Below are 15,007 nucleotides of genomic sequence, written 5' to 3' on the forward strand. Positions count from 1 at the left end.
CTGGCCGCCACCAGCAACGGGAAGTGAGGCCTGGACCAGATTCACCCTCAGAGCCCCGCGAAAGAACCAACGCTGCCCACACCCTGCACGTGTACTTCAGACCTCCAGAACCGTGAGAGAATACGTTTCTGTGTTTTAAGGCCCGCAGTGTGCGGTGCTTAGTTACACGGCCCCAGGAATCGAATATGAAGACAGAGAAGCAGCCCCGGGCTTTGCCTACAGAGCAGGAGGCTCCATGAGGCACAGGGGGGGTTGGTGTGGCCTGGAACCCCTCCAATCACATCACCCCTTCCTCCCTGCCCCAGTCAGCACAGGCCTCACCCTCCCAGCCAGCCACACCTCTGCTGCACCTCCAGAACTCTTGGAAGCCTGTGACCTCTCCCTGGTAGAGACCCGGGATCCCAGCACTTCTGCAGGCCACAACAAGAGTGAATCAAAGGCTTGCCAAGCTCTGAGAGGCACCAGGCACCGTGCGAGGCGCACATACTCTCCTTGAAATCTCACGACCAGTCAAAAGGCAGGTGAGCCAACAGAAGCTTGGTGAGAGCCGGTGACCCACTCGGTTTCCCCAGCAGGTCTGTGGCAGGGCCACACACCCACGCTGTCTGCACGGGGCCTCGACCACACGCGGGGTCCGTTCCTCTGCACACCCCCACCTGACTCCCCCGGGGGGCTGCAGCTGCACCTGCCCTCGGTGGAGCCGGCTCCCACTCGCTTTGCAGCTGTGGACGCCAGGGACCCTGGGCAGATGGCATCTGCTCTTTGAAAAGGTATTTATCTTTCCACTCACTGAGAGCAAGCAGCGCCATAAAAGGACATGCCCGACGTCAGGTGCACAAATGTTCCATAGAGACAGATGTCGTGCACACACAGGGATTGCTCTTGGCCGTTAACTGCCAGGGACACCCTCCCCAAAGAGCAGGAGGACCAGTGCACAGGCTTTCCGCTGAGCTGGGGGGCCTTGGCGGGGTCTCTTCCGATGCCTGGAGGAAGTTCCCTAAAAGTAAAAGCAAGGTGGCGTCCAGCCCAGTCTCACCTGAGGTCCAAGACAAGCCTGATTGGGTTCTTTTTTTCCTTCCATTTTAACCATTTTTAAATGCACCATTCACAGGACATTCAGTGTTGTGCAACCACCACCACAACTTCCAGAACATTTTCATCATACAAAACAGAAGCTCTACACCCACTAAACACTAACTCCTCCCCCTGGACCCCGGTCACCGCCATTCTACTTTTGGTCCCTATCAACGTGCCCATTCTGGGATCTGCACACAAGCAGAATCATACTATCCTGCTCTCTTGTGACTGGTTTCTCTCACCCACCTTAATGTTTTTGAGCTTCACCCACACCATAGCACATGTCAGAAACCCCCTCCTTTTTTTTTTTTTTTTAAGATTTATTTACTTGAGAGAGAGAGAGCAGGGGGAGGGGCAGAGGGAGAGAAAATCTCAAGCAGACTCCGGGCTGAGCATGGAGACTGACAGGGGGCCGATCCCACGACCCTGAGATCACAACCCGAGCCGAAATCAAGAGTCAGACACTCAACTGAGCCACCCAGGAGCCCTTCCCTCCTTTTTTATGGCTAAATGATATTCCACTGGATGGACATCCACGTTCGTCCATGGCTGATGGATGGTTGGGTTGTTCCCACCTTCTGGCTATGAACAGTAATGCTAGGAACGTGGTATACAAACAAACAGCTGTTCAGGTCCCTGCCCTCAATGCTTTTGAGAGTGGAATCGCTGCGTCCCAGGGTGACTGTGTCTCACGGTTTCAGGAATCCCTGGACTGTTGCTGCAGCAGCTGCCCGTTTCACACTCCCACCAGTGTGCACAAGGCTTCTCATCTCTCCACACCCTCATCAACACTCATTACTTCCAATTTTTGGAGAATAACCAAGCCTGAGATTCGAAAAGGAGGATTTTTTAAAAGAGTGGCATCTGCCCACTTCACGCGTGCCGTTCTGTGCGGAGCCACAGAGCGTGCTCTGTGCAGCAGAGTCAAGACACACCAGTTCCAGCCCTGGTGCTTCCAGCTGTGCAGCTCGGGACAAATACCTCAGCCCCTCGGAGGCTCAGTTACGTCCCCCGTAGGAACGCGGCTAAGGGGCCGCATGTCCCTTCCTGGTGGAAGCAAGGCGGCGTACTCGCCACAGGACCAGAAGAGAGTATTTTCATAAACTCTAGGGATGGCACATAGGTAGTGGGAGAGGGGTTGGTTTCAACTTCCCTCAATACGGCTTTTATGATAATGTATGGAAAGGACTAAGTATTTTTCCTTCCAATCTCCTCCTTCTCTACCTTCGAATGGAGCAGCCAAATGGTGGGAAACAGGAGCAAGATGAAGGAGCAGGAAAAATTCTAGGTGATCTATGATACTTACCGGACACGCTCACACTCACACACACACACACACACACACACACACACACACACTCATGGCACTCAAACCTCATTGTAGACTCATAGTCTGCCCCAATCGATTACGTCACCAGATCCAGAGAAGGATCACCCCAACCTGTCAGGAGAGGGAATGAAGGCCCAGGGAGAGGGAGCAACCTGCCCAAGGTCACACGGCACAGGGTCCAGGGAGCCTCGGATCTCCTGGTGCCGTCCAGCCCCAAAGTGGCTGTGGACACTGGCCTCCACGCAGGGCGGGGCCCAGAGCTCGTCCTTCCTCATCAAGAGCTGCAGCAGTAGCACCTGTCTGTCTGTCTGTCTCTCTTTCTCACACACACACAGATGGAGGTCTTGACTGAGAAGCCGAGGCTGCCTGGGGAACCAAGTTGCAGGAAGGAAACAGGACCCTCTCTCCTCGCTGGCAGGAGAAGCATGGAGGGCCCCCAGCCTGGTATCTCCATAGTGACAGAATCACAGAGGCTGTGGGGCTAAAAATAAAACCTCTACCTCCTGAAACCCCCGTCTGTTCAGCTCCAGCTGCGTGGGGGCTTGCCAAAGCTCTGTGCCACTCGGTGACCAACACCTAAGCAGCAAGGGAAGGCCCCTGAGCCGTGAAAACAGGGGACAGCACACCTGGGTCTCCGGTAACACAGAGCATCATCTGTGACACGGCCCTGAAGAGTCGGCGAAGACTGGCAGCCACGGGGTCCCGGACACATGTCACCCACAGGCTCCGTGCAGGTGAGTGCCAGCAAGCAAAGAGCACCCTGCCCCCGAGGCACAAACGTTCCAGCACAAACAAGTACTCTCTTCACCGCAGCCTCAGGAGGCTCCACTTAAGCCTTGGAAGTAAGAAGTGTTTCTTCTCCAAGTGCACCACGGGACAAGTTTGTCCACTTAAAAAAAAAAAAGTTTACATAATACTTAGATTCCCGGGTGGGCTCTCAAAAGCATACTTAACTCCAAAATGGGTCCATGGTATGGTAAACCACCTAAAGTGGCAGTTGAGCCTAGAGTTTTGGAGCCAGAATGCCTGGCATTGAGTCTCTTAGCTCCGTGTCCACAGGGAAGTCACTTTTCCCCTCTGGGCCTGTGTTCTCGTCTGTACAATGGCTTAACGGCAGAGGGCTGTCAGAAGAGGTGCCTCGGGAACTCAGTCACCCGGGCACCTGGTCGGTGGTAATTCTGTGGGTAGGCTAGCCTGAGAACCTAACCAGTGAACGCCCCCCATTAGCCATTAGCCGGCAGTTAACACACAAGGAACCCCCCCTCACCCTCCATCCACAAATCAGCCCCCTGCCTTAGTTTACATTCCAAGTCACCTGCAACATGGGTCACAACTTAGGATTCCTAGGACGATTTTAACTATATTATGGTTAATTTTATGCTAAGAGACAGAATTCTCAAATAAAGCATGGTGAATGCAATCCCTCATTAGCCACCCAGCCCTAGGTTAATAATTAAGCACCCCTAATTGGCAGAGAAGGAAATGTACAGCACAGCTTCCGAGGCACCATTGCGCACCAAGCTGGCCCCGGGATGGTAATGGATTTCCTAAATCAGCTCATAAAGCTAATTCACATCGAAAGTTAATTAGCCTAATGAAGGCAAGTGTGACTTAGTGAGTTCCAGACTGGCTTTCTGCTCTGACTCAGCCACCCCAGGAGGCTGCCGATGTCATCCCTCCAGCTTTGATTTCCCGGAGCCCTGAAGGAGAGGCCCAGGGGACAGTGCTTCAGGAGGCCATGTGTCTCCTACTGCTATCAGCAGGCATCAGCTAGTGCTCTGGAGGCCACCAGGAGGCAGGACACACGGCCACCACCTTCTCCTGGGGCTGGCTCTGAAACCTCTGCAAGGGAGAGAAACTTCCAGCAAGGGGGAGTCACAGGGGAGCCCAGGTGGGCGGAAGGCCAGGCACCACCAAGCCTCACGTCCCTGAGCAGGAAGATGGCAGCTCAGTGTGCAAGCTACCCCCCCATACGCATGTCCAGTCGCTGCAACCCCAGGGGCATCCCTGGAAGGGAGCATCTCTACCCAGTTGGATGGATATAGAAACCGAGGTGCAGAAAGGCCGCGCCCCTCGGAAATGGTACAACTCCTGCCTCCGGACCCCCAGGCCCTCTGAGCCCAGCTGTGTTTCACTGTCCCCATCCAGAGTCAACACCTCACTGGCCCGGTGACATCAACAGATGTTGACAGATGAGTGGATAAGCAAAATATGGCCCGTCCATACAGTGGAATATGATTCAGCCATAAACAAACAAACAAACAAACAAACAAACAAATTCAGGGGCACCTGGGTGGCTCAGTTGGTTAAACGTCTGCCTTCAGCTCAGGTCATGATCTCAGGGTCCTGGGATCAAGTCCCACATCGGGCTCCCTGCTCGGCGGGGAGCCTGCCTCTCCCTCTCCCTCTGCCTCCTCCCCCCTGCTCATGCTCTGTCTCTCTCAAATAAATAAATTTAAAAAACAATGCAGTTCTATCACAACTTACAACCTACAACAGGGATGAATCTTGAGGGCATTATGTTTGGTGAAGTAAGCCAGTCACAAAAGGCCAAACACTGTGATTCCACGTACATGAGGCGCCAGAGGAGTCCCGCTCACAGACACATAAAGTGGAAGGGTGGCCGCTGGGGGCAGGGGGCAGGGGAGAGGGCATTCGTGTTTCATGGGGACAGAGTCTCACTTTGGGGAAGATGAACATGTTCCGGAGACGGATGGGGGAGGGGGCTGCACAACTGTGAGTGTGCTTACCGCCACTGAACTGGACACTCAAAACTGGCTAAGATGGTAAATCTGATGTGGTGTGTACGTTACCTCACACACAAAAAGGAATGAGGCACAGACCCCTGCTTCAACGTGGATGAACCTCGAAAACATCATGTTTCTTTGAAAGAAGCCGGACCTAAAAGGTCACACATTGTGCGACACCCTCTCTATGGGACGCCCAGAGCAGGAAAATCCATAGAGACGGAAAGTAGATTAGTGGTGGCCAGGCGTTGGGGGAGGGGGCGGGGAGCCGCTGCTAAGGGGTGTTTCCTTCCGGGGTGATGAGAATGTTCTGGAAGTAGACAGAGGTGGCGCTTGCACGGCATTGTGAAGCAACTATATGATACTGAACTGTCCACTTCAAAAACGGTTAATTTTATGTTCTGTGAATTTCACTTCAATTCAAAGAATGGAAAAGGACATCGAGGGACCCTTCCCGCCTACTCCCCAGCTCGCAGGTGCCACACAGGCTGGAACCTCCCTTTTCCCTCTGTGTCCAGGCCTGAGCATAGCCAGAGGCTGGGAATCCTTCTGGGTTATTCCAAGCACCAGTCGGGAACAATCAGGCAAGCAGCCACCTGGGCAGGCAGGCGGGCCAGGCCACCTTCCCCACATCTCCTTGCATTCAGAGACTTTGTGAACCCCCTCTTTCCAAGTTCACAACCGGGCGAGGCACTCCAAGGAAGCCAAAAAGGGCTAACTCAGGCCCTGCCCTTGAGAACCCCACCCGTGGCTGCGTCACCTGGACCCGGGAGCTGTCCCAAGGTGACAACCATCCGGGGGGTGACTTACGTAGCATGAGGAGCTCCAGGGACGCGTCTCTGTCTGGACCAAGGACCCAAATCCACCACTCTGGACATATGCCTCTAGGCCCTCTGGGAAAAGCAAACCCTCTAACACTTACAAAAGGGACCCTGACCCGAGCCACCTGCACCAGCTGCTCCCCTCGGCCCAGGGCCACAGGCCATCAGCTCTCCTGCTCCCAGGAGCCCTGAGACTCTAAGGAAGTCAGGCAGGAGGAGGGGACAGACACAGACCAAGAGGGCCCAGCCCCAGATGAGAACCCAGAGTGGATGGTGAGCGGGACCTCCCCCTTCTGGACAAGCTCTGATCATGACCCTCCCAGGTGCATGGCTGGCGGACTGGACAACGGCCTGAATCTGGCCACAGCATCACGTCCAAAGACAGCCATGACCTCAGAGCATGCAACACTGTCTTGGGGATTCTGCTCTAAGTTTGTGGACCTCTTTGGCCTCTTTGAAAAGCAAAAGCTACAGAACCAACAGAAAAGGAATTCTGTTTTCCCCCCCTGGGAAAAAAAAGAAAAGAAAAGAAGAAAAACATATACAAACCCAAACTGAGAGGTATCGAGCACTGTTGAGACTGAACCTGATCAGGAAATACTGATGGGACGTAACACCACAGCATGGGTGTGTAATGACGTGACTGAACACGGACACGAATGCGAGGAATCGGGACCACGTTAGGTCAAGAGGGAGCTTCCTCTGTGGTTGGTCCAAATCACGACCTCTCTGAGCTATGGTGTCCCTGTGCGTGAAACAGGGCGGGTGAAAGCACTGGGTGCCAAATCATGACCCCTCCGAGCCTCTGTTTCCTTACCTGTAAAATGGACACTGCAGCATTTACATGGGTCAAATAAAGCACATCAGGTGGAAGCACTCTGTGTACCGGACGGTATTATAAAAAGGTGGATAAACGAGAGATGGCCCTTCACCTCTGGACCTCTAGTCACTGCCTCTCCCAACACGGTCATCAGGCCCTGAATCACCACCAGCCACTGTGCCTGGGGATTCCAAGGCAAACAAGCCAAGGTCCCTCAGCCTGAGGAGCGGCTGGGCCAGACCAGGGATTCCCCCTGTGGTTTCAAGAGGGAAGAACTGCCTTCTCCTGGAGCAGGAATCTCGGGATCTGGAAAAGTCCATAATTAAGGGCCGACCTTGTTGGGTACAAGACACATGCCATTATTAGCCTGAACTCTCCGAACCCCAGTCCTGCAGTGACCAGGCTACTCGGACAAACACGAGTGAACGGGATGGCCCAGAATTTATGAGCCGGCCTCCATTCACCACCGTGTCCTTGAGTCTCCACTGTGCTCCACACCCAGCCCCAGGATCTTAAGGTTTCAGGGAAATGGAAAGTCATTCCTCCCTCAAAAAGGTCAAACCCTTGGACTTGGTTTTTTCCAGTGCTCCTTCCGGCTCACCCAGCTCGTTCCGTTGTTCTGTAAGATTCTGAATTCCTATTCACCCCCCCCCCCCGCCAGAAAGCCGGGCAGAACATTCCTCAGGAAGGAGCCCTTTAGCCAGGGGAAATCACAGGGGTAGAAAGAAAAATGAGTGCTCTAAACCATGGTGCCCAAGCAGAGCGGGGACGGACTGAGCTGGTCAGCTGTCCTTCCCGCGGACCCACGATGCTACGGTGAGTCACTGAAGGCTGGAAATGAAAGAAAACCAGCGTTCTCTATCGCAGTACAGGATGGGAGCTCAGCTGCATACTAATGCAGGGATCTGTTAAACACCTCCCCTGCTCCGCCCCGCAGCAAAGGCACAGGCGGCAGGGCATCCAGCTACAAATTAATGAGCTCCTTTCTGCACTGGGTTCATGCAAATCGTGCTCTGGACCAATTAAAGAAGCCACTTCAGAACTTTGCTTCACTGTATTGGAAAATGTCACCCGCACGGAGGAAAAATGAGCTCTTGGGTTAGGCATGTCCAATTGACGGCTAAACAAGCGAGCGCGCTTTCAGAACTCTTGAGGCTTTTGTTATTAGTGTTTTTAGTGTTGGGTTCTTGAACACATCAAACAAATTTCCTTTAAACTAGTAGTTACCGACTGCCATTGCGGAAGGCTGCAGGCCTCCCACCTCCCAGATGGTTCAACCACAATAAACGTTTGGCCTGTCAGATGCACAACACTGGCGAACTAATTGAAATATGCTGCAACAAGCAAACCCAAAATAAATGTGAAATGATTGTTTCCCTACACGGGAGCCGCCGAATTGCTTCCATGTCTGGCCGTTCCCTGAAGAATGTCCCCCCAGCCCCTCTCGGTGAGCCTCACTTATGTGTGGTTTCCAAAGGCCTTAAATGCTTTTTTTCCATTGTGATTACCCAAGAGGGAAAAATTGTAATTGCAGAAAATGTTTGGGGTTTTTTTTTCCTCTCTCATGAAAACACAAGTGAAAAGTCAACTCTTACAAAGTGCCAAGAAAAGCAAAGCAATTAAAGAGCCCTCCAGTAGGACAGAGGAGGGGAAGGGCACACTATCGCTAACCTGCCCTTAACCGAGCTCTCACACTTGCCGGGAAACCCCGCCTCTTGGCCAACCTTGCGCCCACAGAAGCTGTTCTCCACTGAAAATGGGAATGGTCTCCTTATTTCTGCCCTGACACACTCCCACCCCCACAGCCCCTTTGCGACGGCTTTTCAAAGGGCTGCAGAGACAGTGTGCGGCGGGGGGGGGGGGGGGCGGACAGCTGGGAGCACCCACAGCGCTGGCCCTCCTCTCTCCACTGGCCTTACACAGCACCCCACTGCCCCATGAGCCCCCCAGCGGGGGCTGGATTCTTTGGTGGAACGAGGCCAGGTGAGCCCAGCAGGCTGCAGAGCCTGACTCAGTCCTGGCAGGCCGGCAGTGGGGGAAAGAGCCAGCACCCTGCTCCACAGCACCACCGATGAGTCAGCCAGACCCTGCGGAGGCCTAGGAGGAAAGCCCCCCACCTGCCGAAAGAGAAAATTCTGTCCATCACCAGGAACCACCTCTGCAAGGGAAGACAGCCTCAGAGAGAAGAACGAGCAATCATCTGCATTACCTATGTTCCAGCTCTTAACAGGGCACCGGGGCAAAACGTTTTTGGAAAGGTTCCCAGGAGTAAGAAGGCCAGGATTTGAGGCCACAGGAAGCCCCACACTCGCCTGAAACACCTCCTTAAGTGGATCATTCGTTTGGGTGAAGGATTACCCTCAGCTCCTCTCAGCAAAGAGCAGTTAGAGGGACCTACGTGGGCTTGCTGACCCTCCCTTGTGTGTGTGTGTGGCCAGCAGGCTTGTGGAAAGGAGAGGTGGGCGCCCTTCTGGAAGAGGGCACAGAGGAGCCAAGGGAGGGGACGTACGCTGAGTACTCCTCCTTTCTCTGGTACCTGAGACAGCAAAGCCCAGAATCCGCAGCCCCAGCCTCCATTCCCCACGTATGTACTGGGCACCATCGAGGTGCCCCGTGCTAGATGCTGGGGACACCACGGGGGCAGACACGATGACACTGATGGCCAGCGGGGCCCCTGTCCTGGGGAGACACGGGGAGAAAAGGGTCTGACCACAAGTACGGCCACAGATGAGAAAGAAGAGCCAAGCCGGGGGCCAACGGGGAGCGGGTGCAAGTCTAGACCTCTGCAAGCTGAAGCCAGTTAGGATACCTCCCTGATCCTGTCTCCTCTTCTGTAAAAATCGGGCAGCAGTCCGTCCTTATCTCTGAGGAATGCCGTGGCGCACCCGTCGAAACAGGCCATCGAGGACGTGCTTTGCCCATACAAGTTGGCCCTCATCATTCATGGATTCTGTATTTACGAACTCCTTACTCACTACAAGTAATGCTCGTGGGGCTTCCGTGGCCATTTGCCAACACGTGCGGGGCAGCGACAAATTCTGAGTCCACCAGCGTATGTGATCCCAGCTGAGGTTGAACAAGGAGACATTCTGCCTTTTGCTTTCAGCTCTCAGACCGAAAACAAGCGTCCTTTTTGGGATCAGTGTAGTGCCACGTTTTTCACATTTTTGTGTTTTGTTGGTGATTTCGCCCTTGGAAGTGGCCCCGGGCCTCGCGCCGAAGCACGCTCCCTTGTTTCTGAGCAGCGATGTGCCTCACGGAGGAAATACCTGAGTGAGATAAGCTTCATTCAGGTGTGAGTGATAGCTGCCGTTGGTGGAGTTCAGTGTTAATAACAGCATCTATTAAATAAGGCATCTTTAAACGGAAACATAAAACGGGGTTCTGTATTGATCAGTGATCAAACGTGTGAGCAGGGCTCGCAGGAACCTAACCCCGTCCGACCCCCAGGACGGTGGTTCTGTGCTCACTAATGCGGTGTTGGCAGCACTTTATGGACAGAACCACTGGGATTAAGGAGCGGGGGCCGTGTGCACACGTGCTGGACCATATACTGTAACTGGAGGTCTTTTGCTCTGCAGGGCTATCACCCCCACAGTTGTGGGGGGGGGCACATCCACACCCCGCCCATCACGGGGCTCTGAGACGGGATCCGCCTCCGGGTCCCCCGAGTCCTGCTGCTGTTTTGCCTTTCCCCTGCACCCCGACTCCTGACCCCATTCCCACAACAGGAAAGCTTTGCGAAGGATGAGGGACTTCAGCCAGGAGAGGATGGGAAACTGCTTTTTCCATGCTCCTCCCCAACGCTGTTGCTTGGGTTTTTGATGTGTCTGTTACCGGAACCCTGCCTGTTGGTTAATTTTCTTGCCGTCCTCTGGCAAGGGCAGTTGTTAATATGAGTAAGGACAGCAAATCCCAGCTCTCCTCTCCAACGGCGCTCTCTATGTCTTTGGCCATAAAGCTTGAGCCTGGGTTTGTCATGGTGCTTGCTGGGCTGGGGGGTGAGGGAGTCGGTACCCTCATACCTGTTTTAGGGGAGAAATGGGCCAACGTGCAAGGCTGCTGCCATGATCCTTGCTGGTGTCAGGGGCGAGCACTGAACTGATAATCAGGGACCTGGGTTCCATGCTGAAAGAGGGGTCTTGCACAAGTCGCTTCTCTTCCGCTGGCCTCAGCTTCTAGTCTTTACCAGGGTGCAACCCTCCCAGCTCCAGTGTTCTCAAGCACTCGGTCAGGGCTGGAGACAATGTGAAAAGGCAACACCAGACCCCCCCATTTTACCCTCCAGACCAATCCCCTCCCTTCACACCAGAACTTTTTGGGTGGGGCCTTTGTGATTAGACCCTATAAACCCCACACACCTTTACAGGTGCTGCGGCCATCAAAACTCCACCCATTCTTCAAGGCCTGTTCAAATCCCACCTCTTCCAGGAAGTCAGCCCTGACTGCCTTACCCAGAAAGGGCGTCTCCTCCTCTGAGCTGTGCCTGCCATTTAAATATCTCTTTTTTTTAAAAAAGATTTTAAGTAATCTCTATACCCAATATGATGCTCGAACCTACAACCGCGAGATCAAGTCGCATACTACACCAACTGAGCCAGCCGGGCGCCCCTGTGCCTGCCATTTAGGTGACACCTATCACACACAACCTGTGTTAACTGTGGGGTACCTCTCCCTAACCACACCATGAGCTGGCCTAAGTTTTAGGTGCAATGCTACTTACTGTATTTATTTATTAAGATTTTATTTGCTTGACAGAGAGAGAAATAGCAAGAGCAGGAACACAAGCAGGGGGAGTGGGAGAGGGAGAAGCAGGCTTCCCTCGGAGCAGGGAGCCCGATGTGGGGCTCGATCCCAGGACCCTAGGATCACGACTCGAGCCGAAGGCAGACGCTTAACGACTGAGCCACCCAGGCACCCCTTACTTACTGTATTTAACTCACTTATCTGTCCTGATGTCCAGAAGCATTTTGTGATGACTTATAAAAAATACGGACAGAGGAGCACCTGGGTGGCTCAGTCAATTAAGCGTCTGTCTGACTCTTGGTTTCAGCTCCGGTCATGATCTCAGGGTTGTGAGATCGAGCCCCGCGTCTGGCTGTATGTTTGAGACTCTCCTTCTGTTCCTACACGCCGCCCCCCCCCGACAACTTGGGCATGTGCTCTCTCGCTCTCTCTCTCTCAAACAAAATAAATAAAATCTTAAAAATATATATAGATTTACACACAGAGACAAAAGAAACGAATAAATATGCTGACCATGAGGCTCAGTGAATACAGTTCTAGATGGAATACTGCATTGTGCACCAAGCATTCTGGAAGCCAAGAAGAAAAGGTAACCAACCATAATCACTCAGAAAGACAGTCGTGTGGGCGGCAAGGGGAGAATCAGGCAGAACTGGGTACAAATCCAGAGAGCCTTTGGGCAAATTAGTTGATTTCCTTGTGTTTCAATTTCTTTCTCTGAGAAAATGGGGGAAGAATGCTACCTAACTTACAGGGCGCACGAGGCAGCCCTGTGCACACACTGAGTGTGCAGAGTATACACACAATGCATGTTTTCGTTCCCCGCCTTCCTTCTCGTGGTCAAAAGTGTAGCAACCTAGTTTCCTGGAGGGGAAGCAAAGTATGCCTGGCCCTAAATTGGAAGAGAAATCTTTCACGCAACACTCTGTTGGAAGCCTTGAGCAGAGGGGGCAATGCCCCGTTACAGTTCTAGAGCAAACCAGACGTGGATTGGTCATGGCTCTATTTAATAACATCCCCGGGTCCCCAGTAAAAGCTGGATAAACATCAACAGAACGAGCTACGGAGAAGCAATGCAAAGACTGCTTAGCTGCATCTGTGTCTGGCGGCAGGAGATCCTGTCAAGCTGGTTTCAGAATGGCTGTCTGCAAGGGGATTGATCTCACGTAAGCAAGGTTGAGAAGTGGCCAGCAAGCCCGCGACTGCAGACTCTGACCACCACTCCTGCCCAGCGCTAAGGCCTCAGGAGTGGGATCCTTAGAGCCCTTCCATTGCAGAGCACACGGCCCATGGCATCTTTTTCAAAAGCAGCAAGGCAATGATCTTGAAGGACCAGAGGATTCCTCTTCTAATCTTTACATGTAAGGGCACATTCTCCATGACTTAACGGGATGGGATGGTTAGGAGGACATCTGCTTGGTTTTAAAATCGGCCTCGGAGAGGGAGGAGAGTTGGATCCCCCAAGAGAGAACGTACAAGAAGTCGACTTGGGGTGAGGACTCTTGGCGGCATCTGAGCTGACCCCTCGCCATTCCCCCAAAGTTTTCCTGAGAGCCTACCATGAGCCAGGCACTGGGGACACAGAGAAAAGCATCCCAGCACCACTCCCTCAGACGTTCAGTCTAAGTGGGGAGGTTGGGGGCCACCTGTACACAGATAACTGCCATTCCACATGGAACGTCAGGTGAGGGTAACGCAAAGGTGAAGGTGATCAACTTTCCCTGGGGAGGCCTGTGAGGACAAGCCTGGGTTCTGATAATAGAAAGTTGATAAGAGAGAGGAGAGGAGGCAGGGCCCAGATCCTGAGGTGTCTGTACAGAGCAGAGGAATTTTCTTCCAGATTCCATAAGGAACAACCAACACCAAGAGTAACCAAGCGTCTTAGTTAGGCGCACACAGATACCGTAGGACAGCCAGGCCCGGATCCTTGACCGGGGAAGTCCAGTTCTCTGCCCTACTGCCTCCCCAACACAGGGAGCTGTGGGAGGCCAGAGAGAAGGGCCATTCCGCACTCACCACCCAGAGAACAGCGGAGAGTGTACTGTCCAAGTCATTTGGCAAGTCACTCCTTACAAGAAAAACAGCCCTACCTAACCCGCTGTGTTTCTTCCGCAAAGGGAGAGGGCTGGGAAATCTCTTGTGATCAGGACACACAGACTCTTCAGAGAAGAAAAATAATTTAACTGCAAAAGTCCAGGAGCCAGATGAGCTGGGGCCCTGGAGGCAAGCTGGGGAGAGGGGGCTTCGACTCCATCCAGCCGCGGACGGTGCGCGCGGTGCTGAGCCAGGGCGGGGGACTGCGGAATGATTCAAACTCCACGCCTCTCCTCCAGGAGCTCCCAAGCGAACAGGGGAGATAAAAGGCAGGCACAAAAAGTAACTATAAAATAAGGCAGACAGCGATAAGAGCCACACAAGAGACATTAAAGTGCAGGGACACTTCTGAGCAGAGACAGTCTCGCTGGGGGCCTGGGTGCTAGTTCAGGTCCAGAAGAAGGACAGGGCCCTATCCCCTCAGCTCCAGTGACTCCCAGGAGGGGGTGACAGCCAGTACTGGACCAAGAAAGATGCTCAAACGAGGTCTCCTTTGAAGAATCCCAATCCTGGAGAGAGGGCGGTGGGCAAGCCTGAGACTTTGCAGAAGTGCCCCAGCCCCTATGTCAGAGGTAGGGAGAGGAGTGTAGGATGAAGAATCTAGAATTTCCATATAGGGGCAGCAGGTCCACTGAAAGGCGACAGAGCTAGAGGACTTGCCTTGAAATGACATTTGCGTAGCAAGCACATTGTTAACTTAGAATGTCGATTTGGGGTTTCTTGGGGGGGTATTTGCACCTTATCGGGGAGGAGCAAGTGGCCCCCTCTCCCCCAACCAGCCATCAGCTCTGCCCCTGATGAGAAAGGATGAGGGGGCCACTCCAAGAGAGCTGGCACCTCAGGTTACAGCGGGAGAGGGAGACTCTCCGGATGGAGATGGGCCAGATCTTCCTCCAGCCAGAGGGGCACCTGGAGCACCTTCTTCTAAGTTCTGGCCCCTCTCGGAGGGCCACACCCCATGCTTAGGCCCCAGACAACCCACCCAGCCCCTGCCAGGGTTGGAGGGATGTCCAGCTGCAGGCGGGGAACAGCGGAAGGCTGGACAGAGGGCTGTGCCCACCCCTTCCTCCCGGCCCCCTCCTGGCCCTTCCCTCAAGAGCGCGGGCCGGACCGGACAGGCCCAACACTGCACACACACCTGCCCCTTGACCGCGGTGACACTTGTCACTGGGGGAGGGGAGTCCACCGCGCCCCGGCCGCAACCGACGGAAATTCGGAAATTAGCATTTGGGCCCCCCCCCCCCCGACTCCGGAGGGCCGGCGAGTCCCCGGGGGCCGGGCTCCGGGTCGAATTCCTGAGGCAGGGGTCCCCGCGCGCGCCACACCCTCCTCCCCGCGCGGGGCGGCCGGGCCCGGGTCTCCCACTTTCCCC

The sequence above is a fragment of the Callorhinus ursinus genome, unplaced genomic scaffold (genome assembly GCF_003265705.2).
Source record: "Callorhinus ursinus isolate GAN/ISIS: 27379988/994484 unplaced genomic scaffold, GSC_fseal_2.0 scaffold41, whole genome shotgun sequence".
NCBI classification, from domain to species: Eukaryota; Metazoa; Chordata; class Mammalia; order Carnivora; family Otariidae; genus Callorhinus; species Callorhinus ursinus.